Below are 27,677 nucleotides of genomic sequence, written 5' to 3'. Positions count from 1 at the left end.
TGTTGGCGTTTGGTGTAAAAATAGCGAGAAATTTAGAGAAAACTCTCAGTGACGGGCAACATTTTCTGTGTCAAATTTAGCAAGGGGTGTTCTTCATTTATATTATTAAAAAAATTCCGGAACCGCCAATTCCCCTAAAAAAATGCTATTTTCTATCAAGAAAGCTGCGGCACCATAGGTATTTTGCAGTTTCCATTACACCCAAAGGTGTTGATAATTCAGAAATCGACATTTTTTCAATGGATCTGTGATAGTGAAAACACAGCACCAAAAAAGGCTACCATTGTCGCCTATGTAAATAATGACTTCCTTGTAACCTTAAGTAAACTAATAGACAGTTTCAATAAAATACATTATCCGACGAAACAAACATATACGACTTCAACCTCGGTTTATTTAACACGTTTAGCACGTAAATAACACAATGAAATCGAGCGTCCAGACAAAATTCTTAGTAGATCAAAATTTAAAAAAAATAACCTCAGTGTGGTAAGTATTTCCTATGTATTTCAAAATAATTGTGTGATTTAACATATTAGACAATAGATTAAGCCTTGACCGCAGATCTTATAAAACATGTATGGATTATCTGCAGAGTTGAAGGTACTATACTAATTAAAGGTCCCAGATTGAAAGATTCCTGATAATATCCACTGGCACTTTGATATTTATAATATATAAGTAGCTGTGGCAACTTGCCGTCAGCATTATTCAAAAAGTAAAATCACAAAAATACTGAACTTAGAGGAAGATCAATTGGGAAAGTCCATAACCACATGGCAAAATCAAATAACAAATCACTATTTGAAATTATCTTCCGTGCGTATATATCTGGAATAATCATTGGATAGAATTTTTTTGACGATAGCCTTGTTCACGAAGGTAAGTTGTACCCACCAAATCCACTATATAGTCATGTAATCATGTTAATGTTTGTACTAACCAATTCCACAATTTTCTTTTTATATATGTGAATGTTTGTACTTACCAAATTCACTATGTTTTCATATAAATAATTTTGTTTACGTCTAGTTAGGCTAATTTATATAAAAAAACTAAACCTTTCTCTAGAAATACTGTGAAGCTTGAACAAAATAGTAAAAATGTAATATTGGAGTGGCGTATTGACAACACATTTATTGAATTTGGAGGTAGACAAGCTGTATCCATTTTTATATTTGTCCGATGGGAACGATCTGTGATAAAAAAAAGAAGATGTGGTATTTTTGTGAATGAGACAACTCTCAAAAAGGGACAAAATGACACAGAAATAATAAATCACCGTGCAGCCTTTAACAATGAGTAAAGCTTATACCGCATAGTCAGCTACAAAAGGCCCAAAAAAAGATAAAATGTAAAACAATTCAAAGAAGGAAAACATTGGCCTAATTTATGTACAAAAAATGATCGAAAAACAAATATATGTATGTAGCACCTCAACAAACGACAACATTAGACGTGACTCTGTACTTATATATCCCGTCATACTTTAAACCACACAATTATTTTATTTATTATCATTACATTTACTGTTAAGTCTGGTTTTTTTTGTAATATCTATTTTACGTGACTCTGTATTTATATATCCCGTCATGCTTTGAACGACAAAATTATTGTATGTCTACCTGTGGAAATTTCAAACGCTCAATTTTACACCAGTACTTTAAAAAAAAACTTCCATCCTATATGGGTGGATTTTACATAGATAAATAAAATCGTATAGTATAAGAAAAATTAGGTGTATGCCTTTTTGTGCTTCTTCGTTACATTTGTTTGTTTTTATAGTGATTAAGATGATAATACAATGTTGACTGCTGTACCCCTTTCATGACATTTTTACCTATTGTGCTTGTTTGTTTTGTTCACGCATTGTTGACAATATAATGGAATTTGATGCGACTGTCATACAAGTGACAGGTTTAGCTAGTTATAAACCCAGGTTCAATCCACAATTTTTTACATAAGAGAATGACTGAACCAAGTCAGGAATATGACAGATGTTAATATCCATTCGTTTGTTGCATGTTGTTTTCGATTTTGCCATCTGATTAGGGACTTTACTTTTGAATTTTCCTCGGAGTTAAGTACTTTTATGATTCATTTTTGGCTCGTGTACACCTGTTCTTGACATATTTATATAATGTAACAATTTAAAAAAAGTATGTTTGTTTTGTCACATACTTTTGTTAGTATAATGGAAATTGATGTAACATGCAAATGACAGGTTTATCTAACAAGAAAACCAAGTTTATCTAGCTAGAAACCAGGTTTAATCAATCATTTAATACTTTAAAAAATGCATGTACAAGGAATATGACAATTGGTATCCAGTCGTTTGATGTGTTTAAGCTTTTGATTTTGCCTTTAATACATGTAAGGGATTTTTCGTTTTGAATTTTCCTCGGAACTCGGTATTTATGATATATTTACTTTTTGTTATATATTCAACAATCTTTGTTGATGTGATAACCTGTATCCATATATCAATTTCTTAAAGGTTCTGAATCATTGTGTCCGAGTCACTTTTATCATGGGTACATGTATCGCCATGTACGACTAATTGATTGAGTGTACATGTCATCATCGACATATTTTACAGGTTATAGTTTTTTTTTATATAGTTTTGTTTATACTTCATTGTCTGTGTTTTAACGCCACTTTTGAGCAGCGTTTTGGACTATTTCGTGGCGAGCAGTGTTTATTGGTGACGGAAGCCGGATTGCCAAGAGAAAACCACAAACCTTTAATAGGAAAAGTGTCAATCATAGTCAATGTAAATTTGAGTTTACTGCACGCGTACGAGCGGGGTTCTGTCTCCCAAACTCGGCGTTGACTGAATAGTTATTTTATAGTAGCATATAAGACGACTCGAGGCTCCTCCTTTAACATGAAACAGAGTCATCGATTTGTTATCAATACTATACTATCCAAATAAAACAAGTGTAACTGTCACTACAAAAGTTTCAAAGTCTGAAAAGACCAGTTTTAGTCTGAATTAGCATGAATTTTTACTCGACATTCTTAATTTGCCTGAATAATTCTTAAAAATTCTTGACATAGTATGAATTTGTCTAATAAGGTTCTTGATTTTTCTTGACATGTGTCTTGACAGTATGAACATTGTCTTAAAATTTCTCGACACTTCCTGTATCATCTCATAAGAGTCTGGATTAGTCTCGACCAATTCTTGACTGTCTTAAATTTGTCTCGATATGTCTTGACATTCTTAATCATGTCTGAATATGTCTTGACATAATTATTCTTGACATTCTAAATAATGTCTAAATATGTCTCGACACATTCTTGACAGTCTTAAATATGTCTTGACACTATCTCAACAGTATAAATTTCGCCTGAAATGTGAACAGACTAATTATTTCTGGAGTAGATAATAATTTATTTATAATCTTTGGGAATTATTCAAATTGTTTTTATGTTAAAATCATTAACTTCATAATTTTGATGAAGAAAATTCATTTCAATTAAATTTTTCATCATCAAAATGATGATTTTCATTTTCATCTATCAACAAACTTTTTTAAATTGTACTGGCATGGTCAGTCAACTGATAAGTTGTATGCTATGCAAATGTAGTGAAGAGACACTTGCTCATTTTCTGCTAGGCTGTACCCGGCTTGAATATGTACGTAAAGATATTCTTGAAAAGATCACCAAGACTTGTAGCTTGCTATTTGCTAAATATAATCTGGCTGTAGAAGTAGATCTTCTCACTGTCGTAGTGAATCCTTATGCCTACTGTATCACCTCGGCACATTTAGAGCTTACTAATGACATTAACATTCATTTAGAACCGCTGTGCAGACATCTTATATACAGACTGCACCATAAGCGATATGAATTATTGAACATTATGCCTAAGAAGAAGAATAGAAAAGGCGGCATTAAATATAAGACATTTTAATAGTGCTGTCAGATCACCTCTATGCAATTTATAAATATCTAAAATTCAATTTTACAATATAAATTTTAGATTTTAAATCATACACAAGTATTTTATGTGTGGATAAAGAACTTTTATCAGTGTAAATAATTTTTACGGATCTACTGTAAATATTGGTGGAGGATATTCAGTGTAACATTTCTTATATACCGTACTCCGGGTTCCAGGAGGTGTGCCTTAATTGGCAGAAGATATATACAGATAGATATGGCTGATTACAGGTAAATCAGTAATTTATATTTGACAGTTGCGTGTTCTCTGGGGTGTGGAATACCTTAATATTATGGGGAACATCCTGTCCATGTGTATTCTAACAGGTGACATTACCAGTGTATATAAAGTGCGAATCCAGCTACTTCATTTTCACTGTATGTCTATTGTAGAATAAAGGATCATGTGAAAACTGTATTTGTTTACGTTTTGAAAATACCAAATTAATTGATTTGAAGGAAAGTTTTTACATATTTTCATTGTGATATGTCTTTATTATGTACAAACAATGCATTAAAGTTCAAATAAGTGTTATAAAAGCAACATAATATAGCATATCGATTTTTGAAAGCGTTTCATTTTAACTATAGATGCGATGAATTATCACTGTTAGTGCAGTCATTTCTGATGTGGAATTTTCGAAGATGCGAGGAATTTTTATTGTAGAATTATGTGATAAATGCACTTGAAACAAATGAAAAAACTTAGTCGATGACTTGAGAATTTATGATAAATGTATTTTCAAATTGAAATTTACAAACTCCTCATTCATTCTTTATCAAATATACAGCTTTTCAAACTTGTAACAAAAACGCTTCTCAAAATGTCATATTGTATTCTTCAAATTACGTTTTTCCTTGATTTAAAAAAAAATTAAAAGATATTTCTGTACTTTTTTTAAGTCAAAGATTGATATTGCGGAGTTTAAGTGCAGTCTGTGTAAAATAGAGACGAGTACATTTGAGGACGTTATCTTCCACGCAATAAATACACTTGCGAACAGAGAAATATGCATCTTGAAACGCAATGGTGACAGAAAAGCTTATAAAAGATTAACTTTCCCCAGTTGTACCCTCAACTGCTTCAATTTCCATATTCTGAAAAAGACAGTTTTGGTAGAACAAATGTTCTTGACTCGATTGTTGCTTGCATGATTTTAACTGTATAAGGTGAAACGGTAAGTGACATAAATTAACCACAGTCATTAAAACATGAAATGTAAGGTGTGGGCGAACTTTTTTGTTTGCATTGGTACGTGAAGTAAAGCACCCTTGATACAAAAACATTATCCGTAATGAACAGCTCGATACCAGAGGAGGATTTAGGGGGACAGGGGGTTGCCCCCTTTTTGGGAAAACATTTGTTTACTTTTATATGGAATCACTGGAGCGGGCCCCCTCTTAGGTAGTCATTGGACCCCTACTTATAACAATTTCTAGATCCGCGAGTGGATACTACCACAGAGGTCAAACAATGCACATTTGGGTAATTGTACACAACATGCATGCTACAATTCATGTTTGATGATCTTAGACCCTTTGGACCTCTATGTGCGCTATTTCTGTAACTTGGTAAAAATCCCCAAACTGGATACAAGGTTAGATTCAGCATGTCAAAGAACCCCAAATATCCATAAGGTCTTTTGTCTATAAAAATGCATGCATGGGATACATTTGTTATTGAAGGCATGACTGTAACAATAGGATGAAGATAAAAAAAATATCTTATTCTGGGGTCTCATTTGGGGGGGGGGGTCTGATTCCTGATCCCGCTTACTGCTTTATCAGATTCCCGTATCCCGCTTATACTATGCAGTTCTCATTTTTTTTTATTTTCCGTGTCCCGCTATACTTTATTTCTCGTTCTCACGACATAATCATTTGACTATGACGTGTCACGCTTACAAAAAAATCGGCAATTCCGCTTCACACTTATTCCCCAACGCGACCCACTATTCTACTCTTTTCTGATTCATATTTAGCCCATTATAAATATATTTAAAAAGTGTGTTTTTTTATCCCTTTTTATCCCGTCTCGTTTCGGGTTGAGCCACAGATAGATAAGATGTCATATGTGACAATGAGACAACTCTCAAAACGAGTCACAATTTATAAAAGTAAACCTTTATACGGGGAGTCTTGGCTCACGCCGAACAGAAAGCTATAAAGGGTCCCAGTGTAAAACCTTTTAAACGGGAAAACCAACGATTTAATCTTTATCAAGATGTACGTAATTAGTGGTGAAGTGTCATGGAAATGGATAAAAAAAAACAAGGATATGGAAATGGATAAAAAAAAACAAGGATAAAGATCCCTATACGATTCATAAGAGATTTTAAAAATGGAATACATTTAAAATAAATTTTATTTCTATTGAATTTATTTAGAGTGTTTTAAAACCAAACTTTCCTCCGTAAGTTAAATTTTATCAAATCCGTCTCTTACTTTATCTATTGTTTGAGCAAGTCGGCTAAATTAAGGCTTTCTACTGCATGTAAAGCAAAACTTTGGTTGACTTGATTGCTTAGTTTGTATAATTGTTTATACAAACTTTGTAAATAAGATTGACATCTTTAAACAATATGTATTGGCATACATGTAGTTTAACCTGTATTTATATAATTATTATATTTGAATTAAATTTGGTGTTATCATAATGATTGTACAAAAAAAAACCAAAGCAAGCACGCTAACTAAAGTCTTGCTTTACATGCGTAAATAAATACACTGTAATAGATAAAAAATAATAAATATATCATACAGTGAAAATGCGCCGCATATACAATACTAATCGCTCTACAGTGAAAATGAAAGAAAAGTATCATTATTCGACAGTAAACATGACTCGCATAAAGAAAGCATCATAGTAGAATTCAGTTCAATATGAAGAAACTGAATGACAAAACCTATTCTACGTTATACAAATTTAATAATTGTGTTGAAATGAATATTTTTTCTGCAACAACATCTTACCTGTTAGTTATAAAACACCTGCACGATCTGTTCGTGAAATGTCCTAAATATTCACCTATTTTGGTATATATTTCACAGCTATTTGGATTTAGGCGCGAAAAAACCCCGTTCGCATCTCTTACTTTGTTTTATTAGTATTATGTGTGTCATAACATATACTTTTTAACTAATTTTCTTCATTTTCTTCAAAAATTAAAAAAAAGTCGTCTGTTTATTTATCATTCTACATCAAAAATTTCTGGCATATACAGTGAAAATGATATTTTAGGATCCGCACTTTACATACACTGATTACACAAATTGTTCTTTTATTAAAGGAATGATTTGTATATCATCATGATTTGCTATTTATATAAACCAAATTTTGGTACAATAATTATTTACCATATAAACATTGAGTATTTAATGAAATATGTCTACAGTATGATTGGTTTTAATCATTCAAGTTATAAAGTTATATCATGTATATTGGTCATGATTAGTAGAGCTCAGAACTGTCAAGTAAATTTTAGACACAATTCAAAATGTTCAGAATATGTCAAGCTATACTGATAAAAAAATAAGAATGTCAAGAATATGTCGAGAAATTTCAAGACAGTATTCAAATGTCAAGAATTTGTCAAGAAATTTTAAGACAATATTCAGAATGTCGAGAATATTTCGAGTAAGTTTAATACATATTTAATATAAATGAGAATTTTCAAGAAAAATTAAGACATTAAGTCATACTTTTGGAGAATGTCGAGTAAAAATTCATGCAAATTAAGACAAAAACTAGTCTTTTCAGACTTTAAGACTTTTGTAGTGTGTGAGCTACTGCTCACTGATGATACCCCCGCCGCAAGTGGATGTCAATAGTGTAAAAATATGCAAGTGTTCGGTAAACAGGAAGTTGTCAAGTCATGAATCGAGTGATGAATCTGAAACGCATCACACGGTATAGCTGACTTATATAAACCCTGAAACCAAATTTCAGAAATGCTGGCATTGTAGTTCCTGAGAAAAATGCGACGAAAATTTTCAACTTGGCCATCATGTGTAAAATGATACAAGTGTTCAGTAAACTGGAAGTTGTCGAGGGATGAATCTAAAAACGCATCACACGGTATAGCTGACATATATAAACCCTGAAACCAAATTTCAGAAATCCTGGCATTGTAGTTCCTGAGAAAAATGCAACGAAAATTTTCAGCTTGGCCATCATGTGTAAAATGATACAAGTGTTCGGTTAACATGGTTAACAGGAAGTTGTCAAGTGATGAATCTGAAAATCCATCACACGGTATAGCTGTCTTATATAAACCCTGAAACCAAATTTCAGAAATCCTTGAATTGTAGTTCTTGAAAAAAATGCGACGAAAATATTCATGGGACGGACGGACTGACGGACTGAGTGATGGACTGACAGATGGACTGACGGACGGACGGATAAACAGAAGTAAAACAGTATACCCCTTTTTTTTCAAAGCGGGGGTATAATAATCATTTGGATGAAAAAAAAATTAAGTAAGAAATGGAAAAGAGGCAACTGGATAATCTAATCTTAATAATGTAAAATGGTAAGTGTTTAGTAAACAGGAAGTTGTCGAGAGATGAATCTAAAAACGCATCACACGGTATAGCTGACATATATCAAGTCTGAAACCAAATATCAGAAATCCTGGCATTGTAGTTCCTGAGAAAAATTTGACGAAAAATTTTCAACTTGGCCATCATGTGTAAAATGATACAAGTGTTCGGTAAACAGGAAGTTGTCAAGTGATGAATCATAAAATGCATCACACGGTATACATGTAGCTGTCTTATATAAACCCTGAAACCAAATTTCAGAAATCCGTGAATTGTAGTTCCTGAAAAAATACGACGAAAATATTCATGGGACGGACGGACTGACGGACTGAGTGATGGACTGACGGATGGACTGACGGACGGTACGACAGAGGTAAAACAGTATATCCTTTTTTCAAAGCGGGGGTATAATAATCATTCGGATGAAAAAAATATTTAAGTAAGAAATGGAAAAGAGGCAACTGGATAATCTAATCTTAATAATGTTAAATGGTAAGTGTTCGGTAAACAGGAAGTTGTCGAGTGATGAATCTGAAAACGCATCACACAGTATAGCTGACTTATATCAAGCCTGAAACCAAATTTCAGAAATCCTGGTAGTGTAGTTTCTGAGAAAAATGTGACGAAAAATATTTATGGGACGGACGGACTGACTGACAGACTGACGGACTGACGGACTGATGGACTGATGGACTAACGGACTGACGGAAGGACAGACAGAGGTAAAACAGTATACCCCCTTTTTTTCAAAGCGGGGGTATAACAAAATATATATGACTAACTACATCAGTGCCCTACATGTAGCTAGCCTACCGACCCGGGATAGGCACACGATAAAAACACGAATCGGCACAAAGATCCACATGAATCACAAGCTTCCCTATTAAATCGGTCTCAGCAGATTACAAGATAAAGTACACAAAAGTATATATTTTACATATCCGCATAGGAAAATGAATCAGCTCGCAGATAACAATATAATAGAACAAGAATAAAATAAATCAAAATGTATACCACACAGCATTCATTTCAAAGCCCTCTGGTACAAATGTGTGTTTAGAGAATTATGGATGTATTATGTTGGTTTTTTTTAATTGGTTGGATCATTAACGTTTATCACAATCAAGTAGAACCAAAACTGTATGAACAAAACTATAATCCGTAAAATATTTCGATTATGACATAATCTTTCAATCAGTTTAATTGAGGTGTGGAGCTGGCATGTCAGTAACTGCTAGTAGTCTGTTGTTATTTATGTATTATTGTCATTTTGTTTATTTTCTTTTGTTTCATATTCTGACATAGGACTAGGACTTCTCTTGATTTGAGTTTTAATGTGCGAATTGTTGTGCCTTTGTTTTTCTGCATTGGCTAGATGTATAGCGGAGGGTTGAGATCTCAAAAATATGTTTAACCCCGCCGTAATTTTGCGCCTGTTCCAAGTCAGGAGCCTCTGGTCTTTGAAAGTCTGGTATGATTTTTTAATTTTAGTTTCTTGTGTATAACTCGGAGTTTAGTATGACGTCCATTATCACTAAACTAGTATGCATAATTGTATAAGGGGCGGGAGTTTCTCGCTACATTTAAGACCCATTGTTGGCCTTCGGCTGTTGTCTGCTCTATGGTCGGGTTGTTGTTGCTTTGACACATTCCCCATTTCCATTCTCAATTTTATTAGAAGCCCATCCATTATCGTTTTAAGTGTTAAATCTCGGAAAGTGTCTATAAATAAACGAACTTTTAATTTAGAATTTCTAAAATATCATAATGGAATATATATATATATATTTATATTGGTCGCATTAAATTTATGCCAATTTGTGATAAATGAAGACTTTTATTTGCAGTACAAAGTAATTTTTCAATTATTTTAGCTATAAAACTGATACTTTTTGGGATGAATTAAGAGGTAATTGTTCTACTTTTGCATACATGTACATTTCATCAATTCGAGCAATTTAAAGCTTATTTCAACTAGACGAAATGGGTTTTGTCCATAGTATCAGGTCAAACGTTGACCTAGATACATGTCCGTACTTAAACTAGGTTTAATTTGATAATGTTGTCTGAATGGAAATTCTACCCTATCTGTTTTTCTCTCGATGCTGAGAAGAAAAAGATGGAGACACACGTAGTTTTAAAACGAGACACACGTGTGCATCTTTACCGAATTTAACATTGATTTTCGAAGATTGCACCGAAATTTAAATGATCTAAAAGAATGCAAATGCACTGGCTAGACAGATTCGTCGACTTCTAGTTTCAGTCAATCACGTTGACTTCGAGATTAACAGCTGATGGGTCACACTGTTATTTTATAAATCAGTGGCAATTAAAAACAGACGCATTCAAAAGAAGAATGATTAAAATAAATTGAGGTAAGTTTGTTTAAAATTACAACAGCAATCTACTGTTTATGCACGTCAATCATTTTATACTTTCGCCTAAATGGTAAATTTGCATCAAAGAGGTTGCAAGAAAAACGATCTGTACACACACACAAAGAATAAATCAAAATGAAGGCGAAAATTGTCCCCGTCTGCACTACATGAACGAGATCTGCATGTTTTAGATGAAGTGTCATCAAAAGTGCTAAAATATTTGACTCTTCGCATTTTATAAAATTGCATTCTCCTGCAAATTTATGAGATACTGATCGGAGCAAAATTCGTCCATTTTAGTGAAATAGTCCTATACCATTTATGCAATATGTCAACATCTGAATCGCTTGCTTGTGTGCAAATTTCAATTTCAATTACATCAAACAAACAAAATTCGTTTATTTGCGCAACAAAACAGATCTCATTAAAAGTGTCACTTACGCGAAATAAAAAAGATAAATGGTATAAATAAAAGTTTTTCTTTTTTACTGTTAAATTTATATTATTAACCTTTTCCACTTTTACACCATTATGTGATCACTGCGAAAAGTAATTGGGATATATAATATATCTTGCTTAATAAGTTCATATCAAATAATGAAAAAGTCAAATATAACACAGCTTAGGCTGTATTTTGTGGGATTAAATGCTCTGTTAATTGTAAAAACGTGGTCAGGAAGAGTGTACACAATGATGAGGCTCTTACTGAAAAATGGATGGTGTTCATCGTTTAAGGTTTCGCTGTCCCCGTTTTAATGCAGTGTTTATAGATTTAAAAAACTCCAAAGAATCAATTGTTTGTATGCGAATATTATTTTCTTATTAAATCATATCTTCGCTGATTATTGGCTGGGCGTTTTTTTATCTTTGGTTTATTGCTACAATGAAGGCATTTAACCATAGATTCAAATTATTGTAGTTGACTCCGATTCTTATTGTTCTTTGAGAGAATGAAAGTTTTATATACGTAACCAGGGGCCGTGTCAATGTAAGTATCCTAGGATATGTCCTAAGATAGGTCTCAGGACATTATTTAGTATGGTCTTAAAAGACGTGTCTGAGACCTGTCTTATGGTGTAAAAAATAGCTATCTTAGTCCTAACTATGTTGTTCCTAGGACCATCCTAACACATTTGTTTAATTAACCAAAAATATGTAGGGAATTCAATGATATATATTTTATTGTATTTCACTATATGTGTAAAGGAAGGGGGACGAATCTTTTATGGGAAACAATTTACGCCAAATAAATACTAGTAGATATTGTATTATAAACAATAAAAAGATATATTAGAACGACAACAAAACTTAATAGTCACACAGCTTTGTTAAATGCGACATTCGTGCTAGAATTTAATGTTAGTATGTAAATAAGTTTTGTCTTTGGATCCACTCGATTTCATTAAATGTATTGAATAAGGATTTATATGTAAGTAAAAGAGGGTCATTTTTTTCCACATCTAAATTAACATTGCACCGTTTGGTTAGTTGCAAAAAATGTTACTCATGATGATAGAATTTTTTTAAAGCAAAAAAGACAGCACCATGTATTCTATATACATGTATGAGCGTATCAATATGACACCGTCAAACATACTTTTTGGAGAGTTACTGTTAATGTCAATTTCATATAAATTTGTGAACAGAAAAGTTATTTTATTTTATAGTAAAGCACTTCACCAAATGACTTCGCAATATCTCAATGTATTTAGATATGTGCATCAAGTTAGTTCTTGCACATCCAAACACAATTCTTGTAATATGTTTATTATTTCAAAAAACTCAAACTGAATACTGCAAACGCTTTTTGCTGATATCTAGAATATTTTAAATATCAAATTTGTCTACAAGTCGAAAATCGAAAACAATTGAATCTTAAACAAATATTGAAAAATTGTAAACATTATACTGTATTGTATAAGTATTTTGATTGATTAATTTATGCCATATTTGTTGTTTTTATCTCGTTTTAGGACATAGTGACTTTTAGGACTAAGCTGAGACACCTATTGGTATTTCCTAACTTTAGGACCAACTTTAGGACATATCTTATTTTAGGACACCTTCGTTGACCTGACTTAGGACTGAGACGTGTCTTAGGAGAATCATAATACATGTCCTAGTCCTAAGACAGCTTCGTTGAAACGGGCCCAGAGTTTTTTGGCCATTATGGAAGATACATATATGTGTCCCGAGCTCACAGATGACAACGAATATGTGGTTTTCGAATATTGAATCAGAACGAACTTATCAAAGATTTGTTCTGATTCCAGTGACAATGAGAATGTGACCTTCCGAATAAGACTACTTACTGGATTTGTGATAACATAAACAACACGACGGGTGACACATGTGGAGCATGATCTGCTTACCCTTCCGGAGCACCTGAGATCACCCCCCACTTTTTGGTGGGATTCGTGTTGCTCAGTCTTCAGTTCTCTATGTTGTGTTTTCTGTACTATTATTTGTCTGTTTATCATTTTATTTTTCGCCATGGCGTTGTTTATATTTCTTATCAATGAGTTTGACTCTCCCTCTGATATCTTTCGACCCTCTTTGAGAAGTGTAGATAAGAAGCGCATATTTGGTTATTTTTACTTTTTACTTGTAGATGGGCCGCCATGAACAATTTATTTCTAATGGAACACAAATATTAAAGGTTTCTGTCTCAATCGGGAAAATCTCTTTGTTGGCTTCTGCATGAAGTCTTCGCATATAGATAGTCATGATTTATTTTAGATTTATAGCAAACACAATTGTTTATATATGGTTATATTTATAAATTTACTGTTCACAAAATTTTTGAAGGTTTGAAATACTAAGGCTTTTCTACCTCAGGCATAGATTACTTAGCTGTATTTGGCAAAACTTTTATGAATTTTGGTCCTCAATGCTCTTCAACTTTGTACTTTATTTGGCCTTTTAACTTTTTTCGATTCGAGCGTCACTGATGAGTCGTTTTAGACGAAACGCGCGTCTGGCGTATATACAAAATTTAGTACTGGTATCTATGATGAGTTTATTTAGGTAGTTGCATAGTTCAACTGTTTCATTAACAAAAATATTCAAACAAATATCCCAGTAATAGTTAATGTATATAAAAAATCATGCTTTTAAAAGGCAATCGTCATATAAGTTAATATATCAAAATATCTACTTTACCAACGTAATGTTTTAAAAATATAAAAAAAAAGATATGTGTAAAAAGTTATGCGTCATAATTTCAAGCATGTCAATATTTTTATACACTTAACAACAAATTTAAAAATACTAAAAAAGAATATATGTGTCAAAATGTATTCAACATTATTTCAAGCATGTCAATGTTTTTATACACTTACCAACACAAACAACGCACCAGAAAGAAATCTTAATAAGTATTTTCTATTGATTACTGCAAATGTTACCAAACCATTTTCATTATTGTTGACAAAGGAGATTTCAACCACATAGTCAAAAATGAAAAGTCTAAGACTAGATTATTACAAATTGGTGATTAACAAAATAATAAGATAGGAAAATTGAAAATCAAAGATACGCACTACTCTCGATTTCACGAGATGTCAAACATTACATGAAGAATTTCTTATTTTCACAAAATTGGGTCTTTATAACTTCAGAATTGTTACGTCAAACGTTTTACTCATTTGCATTATTTTTCTAAAGTTAGATGCCAAAGAAATTTATACTCCAAAATTTCTGAATGTAGTGTGTGTGAAGTATAGATGTAAAGTCAAGAGTTTGATTAATTTGAGAATTTTGCATACTAAATCTTACTGACATTTGCATTGGTGTTTGGTGAAGAGATTGTAATTATAGATGCATCTGCATAATATTGATGTTCCTTTAATGTACAGCTGCGAATATTACAGGTACTAGTATGACAAAGATGTTTTGCTGATTTAAGAATATGCATTGTACCATGATAATTTGGATCAAAACTAATGGTACTTTTCATGTTGCATGATACCTACTAGCCTACATGTAGTTAATAGTGTAATGTAATACATGTAATAATCAAGAGGGCAAATCACTGTACTCGGTTTTTTATTTCCGAGCCAACAAGTCTTTGACTCAATCCTGATTGTCATGTGCAAAACAGCTGTCAATCTTAACTAGATCAGGTAACATGTTTTGCGACAGTAGTAACGATTGAATCTTTTCAGGTATCAGTTGAACGGTTAAACTTCTTCCTATGTTGCATTTACATAATTATACATAATATACGCATTTGCCTTGTTTCCCATGTGAAAATAACAACTTATATAAATAAAAATCAAGAATATGGAAGAACACATGTGCATTCTGGACACCATGCCAAATATTATAAACAATACAGTATTAAATCATACCGACATAACACGATTTAAAAAATATAAACAATAATACTAAGTGAATATCACCAGATATAGTAAACTACAAAAAAATCACAGAAGTTTTATGTATAACAAAATATGGAAGCATGTTTTCCAAATGTCTTATCAAAGCAAATTCGTAGAAATGTTTGAGCAGAGAATGAAACTGACCAAAAATTGTTAAATAAGTTTTGAAACATTATTTAGAAATTTAAAATATCTAAAACGAAGCGAACAACACAGTGAAATTATCCGATAGATCGTTTGCTGCAGACCGAGTATGATTCTTGCATGTTAGGACACATTGACATTCTTAGAGAAATCATTTGCTGGAGACCGATTGTGACTACGGTATGGAGTGATAATTTGCCATTCTTCGATAAATCATTTGCTGGAGACCGAGTTTGATTCTTGCATGTTAGAAGTGACATTCTCCGATAAATCATTTGGAGAAGACCGATTGTGACTACGGGATGGAGATATAATTTGCCATTATCCGATAGATCATTTGCTGGAGACCAATTGTGACTACGGGATTGAGGGATAATTTGCCATTCTTCCAGTTCGGGAGATCATTTGCTTGAGACCGATCGAAACGGTATGCTAGAAATCTCCAATTTCTTCAAGTGCTTTGCCTTAGTGAAGAATACGAGGAAGTTAAAATTTGTAATGATGATTTTCTTTAAACTGGTGTGTGCCATAAGAATGCAAATGTTAACATTGCAACTATGAAGACATATAAAAAGTAAGTACAATTATGTATATGTAATACAATAAATTTCGATGTTAAAAGTTTGATTTTTCCATGTTAAAGCTAGATAGGCAATTCTCAATTCGAAAGGGATCAGAATCTGTGATTAATTTTTCAGTTATCGCTCAATAAAATTTGAATTTTCCATTTCTAAAAAACAAGATATAAGCTTAAAATGTAGTAACCTATAGCCAGAAATCAATTGAGCAAGCAAGTAAACATATTAAAACTGGGAGAATTAAATCATTGTTGAAACGTGTTATATAACAATCAAATTTCTAATAAATCAATGGAAAAATGAACAAAAGTAAACAAATATAAAATTACAGTTCTAATATAAAAACAAAAAAAAATCTGATACATAATTGCCAATTAGAGACCCAAAAACCCATGAAACAAGGTTAAAAACAAGTAAGTATACAGTATGTCTCCTTATATATATACACAATATAATCCAAATTTGCAACTATTTCAAGTCTTATTGGAAACAATACTTGGAGAAAATAACAGCAAATATATCACTCTGCAAAAAATTATGTGTACATGTACTTCATTTGTACTTTGCATGCAAGTTTTTTCACATTTTAGGTCAATCAAAGTAAAAACAAATATAAGAGCTTGTAATGTTTACACTAGTTTTTGGACAACACAACCAATTGTTGCACCAGATCAAAGCACAATAACGATTTTCTCTCTTAAAGTTAAACGTTGAACATTTTGTATTGTGAGATCAATGTAGATATACAGCTTCGATGTTTTGTTATAATTAAGAAAGAAGTATCCGTTTGACAATGTCCGTATGTCAGTGGTTTTTTTTTATTATGTGTATACTAATATCATTGTCTAGTGTAATCTTCTTCCTAGATTCCTGGATGTACGACAGCAGCGGTACCACAACAAACCTGAATTAAAAAAAGAAAAATGGCGCCCATGAAGGTTTGATTTGAATTTGTTAAATAAACTCTAGGTCCTGATCATAGTAATAAAAAGAATTTGGAAATAATAAACAATAATGTGTGCAGTTTACTTCTTAAGTTAGATCTCATTAATACATGCATATGAGAATATGAGTATATATCAGAATCTCATCTTGACAGGTCAATTAATGATGACAAAATTAAATTAAATGGGTGTTATTAACCTATTAGTTTAGATAGAAAAAAACATATTAAGATATGACGGAGTTATGACTATTTATGTGAAAAATGTGAAAAATAGTCTACATTTTATTATACGGAATGACATTTTTAAGTAATAAATCTTGAATTATTTTGGATTGAAATAAGGAATTGTAGTGATGAACAAATTTAAGTTGTTTTTTATACCGGCCTCCACACTCTGATTCTCATATATTGGACTTATTCAGTGAGTCAGTAGATAAAGCGTTAAACTTTGATTGTAATTTGCCATTTTCTTTTTATGGTGATTTTAATTGCGACATGATGAAAGTCACAAGTTATTCTTAGAAAATGTTGTTTGGGAGTCTACCAACTTAACATCTCAAACTATATATTTCTAATGATTTATAAAGGATATTTGCATGTTTCAAGGTTTCAAGAATAAAAACTGAGTAATTGCCTAGTACATACTTAAATATACTTTACAAAAAGAAAATTACAAAAAGCACTGTAAACATATATTTGCTAGTGTGTTCCCATAAGAAGCATGCTTGTTCCATTATATTTTATTGTTTCAAAAACAGTTGCTTCTTTGAAATATACATTGTGAATGTAATATGGAGAGATCTTTTATAGGCTGTGCCTGTTGCTCAATCCTTCTCATATCTTAATGAATAAAATATGTATAAAAACATACCTAAAGTATTACAAAGAATGCGACAACGACAAGCACTATAACAGCACTTGTAACTGTTCCGGCTATAACAGCTGAATCATTGTTCACTGAAAAAGAACACTACAATTAGGAAAAGTTTCTACTTAAGCATGTTAAGAACATGCATATACCAAGTCAGGAATGTGACAATTGATGCCTTTATGTTTGATGTGTTTGATTTTTTAATTTTGCCATTTTATTAGGGACTTCCCTTTTTGAATGTTCATCAGAGTTCGGTATTTTTGTGAATTTACTTTGTCTATGTATGTTGCATTCATTGTCGTTTTTGTTTGTTGCACTTCAGGATTAATGTTGTTTCGTTGTTTTCCTGATCTGTGTTGATGTGTTTTTCTTAATTTTAGTTTTTAACCCGAATTTGTTTTATCTTAATTGATCCGGTACTTTTGAACAGCTTTATACTATTGTTGCCTTTGTTTGATTTAAGAACTATTTAATGCCACTGTTTAAACATCATTTGATTTACAAAAAAGAGTTTGTTTTTCTCTATCCACACCTCAGGCTCTAAATATATTTCAAAGGGCATCCAAATAAATTGGTTTGGTGGTGGTTCGAAATAAGAATAGTAATTCTAAGAACGATTTGATACCAATTTCTAGTCTCGAGGGTTTCATCTTTTTCAGCTCATGATTTAGAATCGCTTAAGAAATGGAAACAAAAGTCTCTATATTTTGTCAATGCACAATAATCTTTTTCTCTAATTGTTAAGAGCAATTTTCTGTAACCACCAACCATTTTATATAGGGGGGTGGCACGCATAGTCACTGATTTTCATGAAACTTAGCCAAAACATGTGATCATGTAAAAAAGTAAGAAAAATGCCCACCCAAATGTTGCTAGGTCATGGTTGCCATGTCAACCAAGTGAATGAGATTTCTTGCAAATTTTGAGGAATTTTGCATCCAAAAAACAACTACTTTGCAGTCATTCGTTTTCAAAACTAGGTTGTATTTAATAATATTTGTAAATATTTTTTAGAAACATGAAACTTAACAAACAAAATAGAAATGTTGTATATAAAAAAATATTTGGCTGAATATTGTCACAACCGCAGAAGCAGAGGTCATTTTTCAATATAGTTCAGAACACAAATTTTACACATTTTGTATGAACAAATTAGACATTTTTGCATCCACCTCCATTTAACCTGGGGTTATGAATAAAAAGTATCAATGTTTCTAATAAAAAAAATTGTAACAAAATGTTTGGGAAATAAGGTTCTAGGTTGGTTGCTATGAAAACAAAAATGTGTCATTTTTGCCTTTTTACCACTAAAATGTAGCCATTTTATTAAAATAATCCACAAACAGAAATAAGTATTGAATGACTATGATGTGCAAACTATTGGCAATTAAATTACTATAAATTTGTCCAAAGGTCAAAGGTCATTGCTGACCTTGACCTTTGACCTTGTGTATATTAATTGAATTCTGAAAGGAAATATAATAGAAAGAGGCTGCTATACATGGAGAAAATTATCAGGATGTTTTTAAGCCACTGTTTATCAACATATGAAAAATAAAGAGTCAAGGTCATGTCAAAAGTGCTTAACAACAACCCTTATTTGATCAAAAATGTACCATACATGTTTTCATTCAGAACTATATAAACTTTTCAATAGACCTAACTTCAAAGGTCTAGAGGGTGTCATCACATTAGTTGTAAACAATCATTCCTGTAAAATGTAAAACTGCCTAGCAACCATTTATTTCTATTAGGAAAATGCCTAGCAACCATCGATTTATATTGAAAAGTGCATAGCAACCAATTAATTATTTAGAAAAACTGCACAGCAAGAGTTTATTTTAGATTTCATTTGGACAAAAAAAAAAGAAAAATATAATATCAAAAACGCATATCTAACCCGGAAAAGTAAATAATATAGCAAATTTAATTTCATGAGACTTATTACACATATATACAACAATTTTAAAGATGTCGGCTGATGAGACAACTCCACAGAAGACAACCAAATGTTATTTAAAGACAAATTATTTATATCTACAAGAAGAACAGAAAATGAATATAACTGCTAAGAGATCGGCCAGTTTATTTTGGTTGGAGTTGGCCTTTCAAGCAAAGAAGTTATGCATAGACAATATATTCATTTTCACTCGTTATAACTTATAAGGCTTGATTATTTCATATTTTTCGTCGATTTTTTTTTCATTGCGTACACACTGTTTTTGTATTTTAAATAGTTTTAGATGTGCTTCTAAATGTACAGAAATTTGTTTTTAGCATGTTTTGGGCAATATTATTTATCTTCTGATCAAGACACTATCACATTCATTTCGTTAAACTTCCATCATCCTCATCACAAAAGATAAAATGCTCTTTCCGAACTAATATAACTACCCTGCATCTATGCATTGATTTTTTTGTATATCAGCAGTGGAAGATTAAAAGAAATATTAAAAAATACGTTGTGTGTTTAGCAAAAGTTATTTTAACAGAATCTCAGTTCCAATTGAGATTTAGTAATCAAACAGGCCAATCAGGACCCCTTTTGGCCCCCAAAATATAGAATTATAACCTTTGCTTAAAAAGTATAATCTAACGCTATTTATAAGAAAGAAGAAAGTGTGTTAGATAAATATGAGTCGTCTTTGACAACACAGTGAAACAAGCGTTAAGAAATTGAACACTTACTTATACAAAATTAATGTTGAGACAAGACATGAATTCGACAAATTCCATTTTAGACTGAAAACATTCTAAAAATGAATTGTAATAGCAAATTGGATTTATTTCCATATTTGAACTTGAATTTAAGTATTTGTAATGACCAAATCAGTTCAAATCTTTAACACAAATATACATTCCCCATTTATGTTTTTTGTCTATTATCTTGAAAACAATAAAAGAGAAATAGAGAAAAACAGATTATCAGCAGCACTAGATCTTCTTCGTCGAAATCGTCAGCTGATTTTTATTGTAGTTATTGTCCTATAAAGAATGTGTGTGCGTCTTTGCCTAATATCAAAAATACCATATTATAGCAGAAAGAATCTATCAACAAGACACGATTACAAATAATGTAACATGGTTAAGATATATCATTTAAATAGAATTAAATAGAATTAAATAGACTTTTTGCTATTTTTCAAGCTACGAGTCATTGAAAATTGCCTATATTTGGTTAGATTGTTCTTGAAAAAACACACTTGTGTGCATATAAAATTCTTTGAGATAGAATTTTGCATAATTGTAGGAAGACATGTTTCATCATATGTTTTAAGAAAATAAAAAAAAACAATGGTATCACTGAACTCGTTTTCTCGCTACAAGTAATAATTTAAAAAAATCACTATTAGTCCAGTATATTGTTTTTTATTGAAAGAATTATCTCCTCTTAAATGGCTCACTTGAAAAGAAAAACTGTAGTAAAAAAATAAGGACAATTGTTTCATTTTTATTAAATTGATGTTGCTAGATTCATAGTTCAGTGGTCACAAATCACCTTTTTATTAACCGTTGCTCAGGAATATTTCTGTTGCTAAGTAGTTGCTAAGCAATTTGTGAACTCAAATTGAAGTGACTATTCATTTGTAACTTCAAGTTGTTCTCAAATCAACCATCTTATCTGGAAAATATGGTTATTTGTACAGATACATCCATTCGTATGTGCTAATTATGCTAGATTATGTAGTAAAAATGGTTGCTAGGCAACATTCTTTTTACCGGAACAAAAAAAAAATCATTTTTTTTTAAATTCTATAATAAGTCTAGCAATAGTATGAATTAAGACTTCTTTAGAGAGGAGGCAAAAAAAGCCCCTTTTCATAGGTACCTTCTCCTCTGCGATTTAGGCAAATAACCAGACCAATTTGTACTGTGATTGTGCAATCTTAGATGGCAGTATACCATTAATCTACTTTAAATTCATTTGACAACCCCTAATAAGAGTAAATACCCTTGAAAGTCAATTTGGGATAACTATCGTCATTTAGTATCAACATAAATATATATCAATATAGAATAAGCTAAGTATAGCTACAAGAGTAACTAAAAAAGAGTACATAACTAGGATAAGGAAACAAGAAAAAATGCTGTAATTTGGAATTTTCTCCTTTAGTACTAGTATTCATTAAAAGGCAAAACGCCTATATGGAGTAAAATGATATTTTCGAATATTTTGATTGATAAATGATTGAGTCTTGTTGGTAATTTTTATTATTAAATTGTTCATTTATCCATATAAGATTTAATAAAAATAATGTTTTGTTACATTACCTTTTTACATGCGTTGAAGATTCAAGATTAAGAACAGAGTAAACTCATGTATGTGAATTATTTAAGAAACACAATACCTGTTTTTTAAGGAAATTTGAGAGTCTAAATGGAAGAATGAATTATAACTTTAGTAAAGCACCAATACAAGGATGGTTGCTATGCATTTTCTGATTATGTGAGAATGGCTGGTAATGTTTATATTGAAAATATTGACCCCTCAACTTTTAATTAGGTTGTATATCATAGTTAATATCAATCTGAACCCAACTATGTATGGTTGCTAGGTACTTTTATATCAAGTAAGGGTCGTTGCTAAGAACTTTTAACATGACCTTGACTTCTGGCATTTTACTTTCTAGCGAAATGTAAGCAAAATTGTGTCTAAACACTTTTTCTAAATACTTTTGGGGTTTATTTGATAAAATTTCCAACAAAATTAAATACAAAAAGACCAAAGGTCAAAGTCAAGGTCATTAATAACCTTTGCCCTTGAGGTCAACTTTCAGGTCATTGAATGCACAACATGTCCCAAGTGATTTTTATTTTGTATTTGTCACTGTTTTTAAACTATTTAAATAAGAATGTCAAATTTTTTCTTCAAAATACCAAAAAATGACACTTTTATGTTCCTATAGCAACCACCCTAGCAACCTATTTCCCAAACCTTTAATGATAAATTAATCCTAGGCAACAGTCATAATTTACATTTATCACTTTAGTATAATTGGTTGTGGATGCAAAAGTGTAAAATTATGTTATGCAAAATGCCTATAATTTGCCTTTTTGAATACATTGAAAATTCCACTATTTGAACCAGTGCTGCCCCCTTCTTTCCCTTTTGTCAGAAATAAATTGTATCTTTCATCTTACTCATAAAGTGTTATATTTTAATAAATTATAGTCAAAATATTCAAAAAACTTGAAATGTATGCATGATAACTGCTTAAAATGGGTCATGTTTAATCCTCAAAATGTGCATTTTTGAGGCAAAATCCAAGGGGACCCGTAACCATGGCAACGAGGGCATAAACAAAATTTTTGTCAACATTTTTCTTGTTAATTTATCGATAGCTACCAACAGACCAAGTTTCAAGAAAATCTGAGACTATGCGTGCCGCAACTTGGTTGGTGGTTACAGAGAATTGCTATTAATTACGTCTTTAACTAATTCCACTGAATGTTGGATGTGAACTGCTATATACTTTAGTTTTTAATTTTGAAAATGTTATTTGATGCAACGAGCTTTGAGCTCTCTTTCAGTAACAGCGAGTACTCTAAGATCAGTACTAAGTCCTTTTATACAGTTTGTTTTTTTTGTTTTGTGATTTGTATCCAACGGATAAGCTAATTTTTCCCGTTCAACTGATATTTATAATTTGTTTTGTGTCATGCTGTTACACTACTCTCCAAAGTAAGGGCAGGGTTTACCCACCACATTATGTATATGCCTGCCCCAGGCTAAAGACTGTAATATAGTGGTTATCCTTTTAAACTGTATATCATATTTGTTTCTGTTCATTAGTTTGTACATAAATCAAACCGTTAGTTTTTTGTTGTTTGAATTTACAAACATATGAGCAAATGAGCTCATTGTACGACAACCACTGATTTGAAGGCTCCTGACTAGGGACGTATATGCCATTTTCCAACTGATTCGTACAGTTTGTATAATCATATCCCAAAGAAGGATTACCTATAAATTAATCTTTGATGCGAATACACTGTTTACATAGATATTTCGCGAATATACATTATTGACATAGTATAAAAAACAAATGTTATCAAAGGTACCAGGCTTATAATTCAATACGAAAGACGCGCGTTCCGTCTGCATAAGACTCCCCAGTGACACTCAGATCAAAACAGTAATAAAGCCAAACAAGTACAAAGTTCAAGAGCATGAGGGCCAAAAATTCAAAAACACGTTGTGTCAAATACAGTTAGGTAATCAATGCCTGGGATAATTAAATCTTTAGTATTTCTTAAAGTTCTTACATTTGTAAACAGGAAACTTATAAAAATGTCATTTCTAAGATTACATTTTTACCCTAATTAAATCATGAAATATATGACGACTATCAAGTTTTAGTTTATTTACCCGTGCACTTTTTTAGTGGAAGTAGGTGTCATCACGAATTACATATATCATTTTAGAAAAAGGTTAATTTTTCTATAACACGCTTTTTTTTTTGTTCATCAGTCAAACTAACGGATTCAAGTGAAACATATTTGTAATTTAATCTAACACAAGTAATACGTCGATAGAACTAATAACTCTGGTTTCATAGACAGGTGATACATTAATTCAAAGCTTTACTTAAGCTTTTAGACTAGATTATCTTAAAACTTATGTTAAGAGGTTTGAATAACTCCAGAATATTAAAATAAAAATTAGAAGAGCAGGTATGATTGTCAATAAGTCAAATCTCCATAAGAATCCAAACGAAAAAGAAATTAACAACTATAAGTCACCGTAGAATTACTCTTTTGTTACCTAAACAATCAAACAACAAATTAATCTTTCATTTGATAAATGCGAATCCGTGATTTTTGTGCGATTTTATTCTTGTCTATTTGATGGAAAATTTAAAAATTCAATATTATTCTTAGGTGCGAAATCAGTTAGAACAACAGGAAAACCATTCTTAACATATTTGAGATAAAGCAAAAAAAAAAGATTCTTTCATTTATGTATCTTTGTCGATACCTCTCATCGTGAGCTGTTACTACCCAAGAGTTTATTTGATTATAGACTAACAAGTCTTTTATGCAGTTTATTAATGATATCATTGTACCAAAAACTAAAGGTAATGTCTTTTATGCAGAATATGTGTACGACAGTTCTTTACGTTACTTTTCGGTCACTATGTTTACCCGTAAACTTTAACTCATTTATAAAATGTTAGTGCCAATCGCACGTGGTGGAGGTAATTCCCAAGTCACGTGGTGCCATGCTAACTAAATTATGATAATACTTTAATACTTACCCGGAGTAATGGATGTAACTGCAGATGTAAAAAGATTATTTTGTGTTGTTTTACCTGTAGTTTCTACATTATTTTGGGATGTAGTTTTTGTTGTTGGTACTGTGACTGTAGTTGTTTTTGTTGTTGGTACTGTGACTGTAGTTGTTTTTGTTGTTGGTACTGTGACTGTAGTTGTTTTTGTTGTTGGTACTGTGACTGTAGTTGTTTTTGTTGTTTGTAAGTCAACAGGAGTTGTTGATTTCGTTGTTTTGGTGTCATTAGTCATTTTTGGTGGTGTTACATCGTAAGTAGTTGGATCTGCTGTTTCGACGTTACTTCCTTGGGCTGTAAATATAATAACAGCAGATTGAAGACTGATGATTTTTTAAACATATGATAATACGTTATGAGGGAACCGACACTTGGGTATTCTTAATATCCCTTAAGAGTAAGCATTAACATTCTTAACATATTAGAGATAAATAACAGCAATAAAAATTTATTTAAATATCTTTGTCGGTACCTCTCATAGTTAGCTGTAACTACCCGAGGGTTTATTTGACTATAGACTTACAAGTCTTTTATGCAGTTTATTAATGATATCACTAAACCAAAAACTAAACTGAAATATTTCATGTAGAATATGCGTTCGACAGTTATTTACGTTAATTTTTGGTCACTATGTTTACCCGTACACTTTTAACTCATTTATAAAATGTTGGTGCCAATCGCACGTGGTGGAAGTAATTCCAAAGTCACGTGATGCTATGCTAACTAAATTATGATCCATATTTCACTACTTACCCGGAGTAATGGATGTAACTGGCGATGTAAAAAGATTATTTTGTGTTGTTTTACCTGTAGTTTCTACATTATTTTGGGATGTAGTTTTTGTTGTTGGTACTGTGACTGTAGTTGTTTTTGTTGTTGGTACTGTGACTGTAGTTGTTTTTGTTGTTGGTACTGTGACTGTAGTTGTTTTTGTTGTTTGTAAGCCAACAGGAGTTGTTGATTTCGTTGTTTTGGTGTCATTAGTCATTTTTGGTGGTGTTACATCGTAAGTAGTTGGATCTGCTGTTTCGACGTTACTTCCTTGGGCTGTAAATATAATAACAGCAGATTGAAGACTGATGATTTTTTAAACATATGATAATACGTTATGAGGGAACCGACACTTGGGTATTCTTAATATCCCTTAAGAGTTAGCATTAACATTCTTAACATATTAGAGATAAATAACAGCAATAAAAATTTATTTAAATATCTTTGTCGGTACCTCTCATAGTTAGCTGTAACTACCCGAGGGTTTATTTGACTATAGACTTACAAGTCTTTTATGCAGTTTATTAATGATATCACTAAACCAAAAACTAAACTGAAATATTTCATGTAGAATATGCGTTCGACAGTTATTTACGTTAATTTGTGGTCACTATGTTTACCCGTACACTTTAAACTCATTTATAAAATGTTGGTGCCAATCGCACGTGGTGGAAGTAATTCCAAAGTCACGTGATGCTATGCTAACTAAATTATGATCCATATTTCACTACTTACCCGGAGTAATGGATGTAACTGGCGATGTAAAAAGATTATTTTGTGTTGTTTTACCTGTAGTTTCTACATTATTTTGGGATGTAGTTTTTGTTGTTGGTACTGTGACTGTAGTTGTTTTTGTTGTTTGTAAGTCAACAGGAGTTGTTGATTTCGTTGTTTTGGTGTCATTAGTCATTTTTGGTGGTGTTACATCGTAAGTAGTTGTTTTTGTTGTTGGTGCGTCAGCAGGAGTTGTTGCCTTTGTTATGGTGTCAGTAGTTTTTTTTGGTTGTGTTACATTGTCAGTAGTTGGTTCTGCTGTTACGACGTTACTTCCTTGTGCTGTAAATATAATAACAAAATATTGAAAGACTGATGATTGTTTAACATATAAAAATACGTTATAAGGGAGCAGACATTTTAGTATTCTACATCATATTACTTTTATGAGATAGACGGTAGTAGTGTATATTCACATTAAACTTTTAATCAATAAATTTGTTTATAACTTTAATTTTCTTCCAAGCAAGTATACGCATTTCGCTGGTGATCCATTAGATGGATCTGATGTAGAGTTGTCGCTTGTTTAGACGTCCTTATAAAATAATTATTTCTGTGACTTTATCTTACGATATTTTACGACAGGTAATTTTGCTAATCTGCAATCAATTGCATCTTCATGTCATATATATCATGTACTGTTTTACAACTCTAGATTGTACTGACGAGGAAATGTAACACTAGGCCACCGAAAGCTGATTTTTTTTTACATAAGTTCAGTCTAGTTGGCTGAGTTGTCTGAAGCGCTGTCGATGGAAGAACAAACATTTGCTTCCACAAACTTGCAGAATAAACATTGCTGTGCTAATATTTAAGGTAATTATATGTGTATAAAAATATCTTATATAGTAATTAATATATTATAAGTTATCTATGTTCATATCCGTAGATCTGTATATTTTAACCTGAAGTACCCAAGTACACCATGAGGCGTAGCCGAAGGGTGTACAGGGTACTAAAGGGTGTTTAAATATCGTTATCTACGGATATGAACGTAGATAACGAATTTATCCCCGGTCTTAGTCCGAATCGAGCGAGTTTTATGGAA

General features: G+C 31.7%; 1 long non-coding RNA gene across 1 annotated transcript; it reads right to left on the bottom strand.

The window, feature by feature from the left end:
• Positions 1-16,860: 16,860 nt before the first annotated feature.
• Positions 16,861-25,183, bottom strand: LOC139514843 (uncharacterized). Its single transcript, XR_011662723.1, has 3 exons — positions 25,109-25,183; positions 17,796-17,881; positions 16,861-16,882 (listed from the first exon to the last, which is right to left on the bottom strand). It is a non-coding gene; the product is annotated as an uncharacterized lncRNA (long non-coding RNA).
• Between the last annotated feature and the right edge of the window lie 2,494 nt (positions 25,184-27,677).

The sequence above is a fragment of the Mytilus edulis genome, chromosome 3, assembly GCF_963676685.1.
Source record: "Mytilus edulis chromosome 3, xbMytEdul2.2, whole genome shotgun sequence".
Lineage (NCBI taxonomy): Eukaryota > Metazoa > Mollusca > Bivalvia > Mytilida > Mytilidae > Mytilus > Mytilus edulis.
The sequence above is the reverse complement of the archived record's forward strand: the minus strand, read 5'-3'. Positions and strand labels throughout refer to the sequence as shown.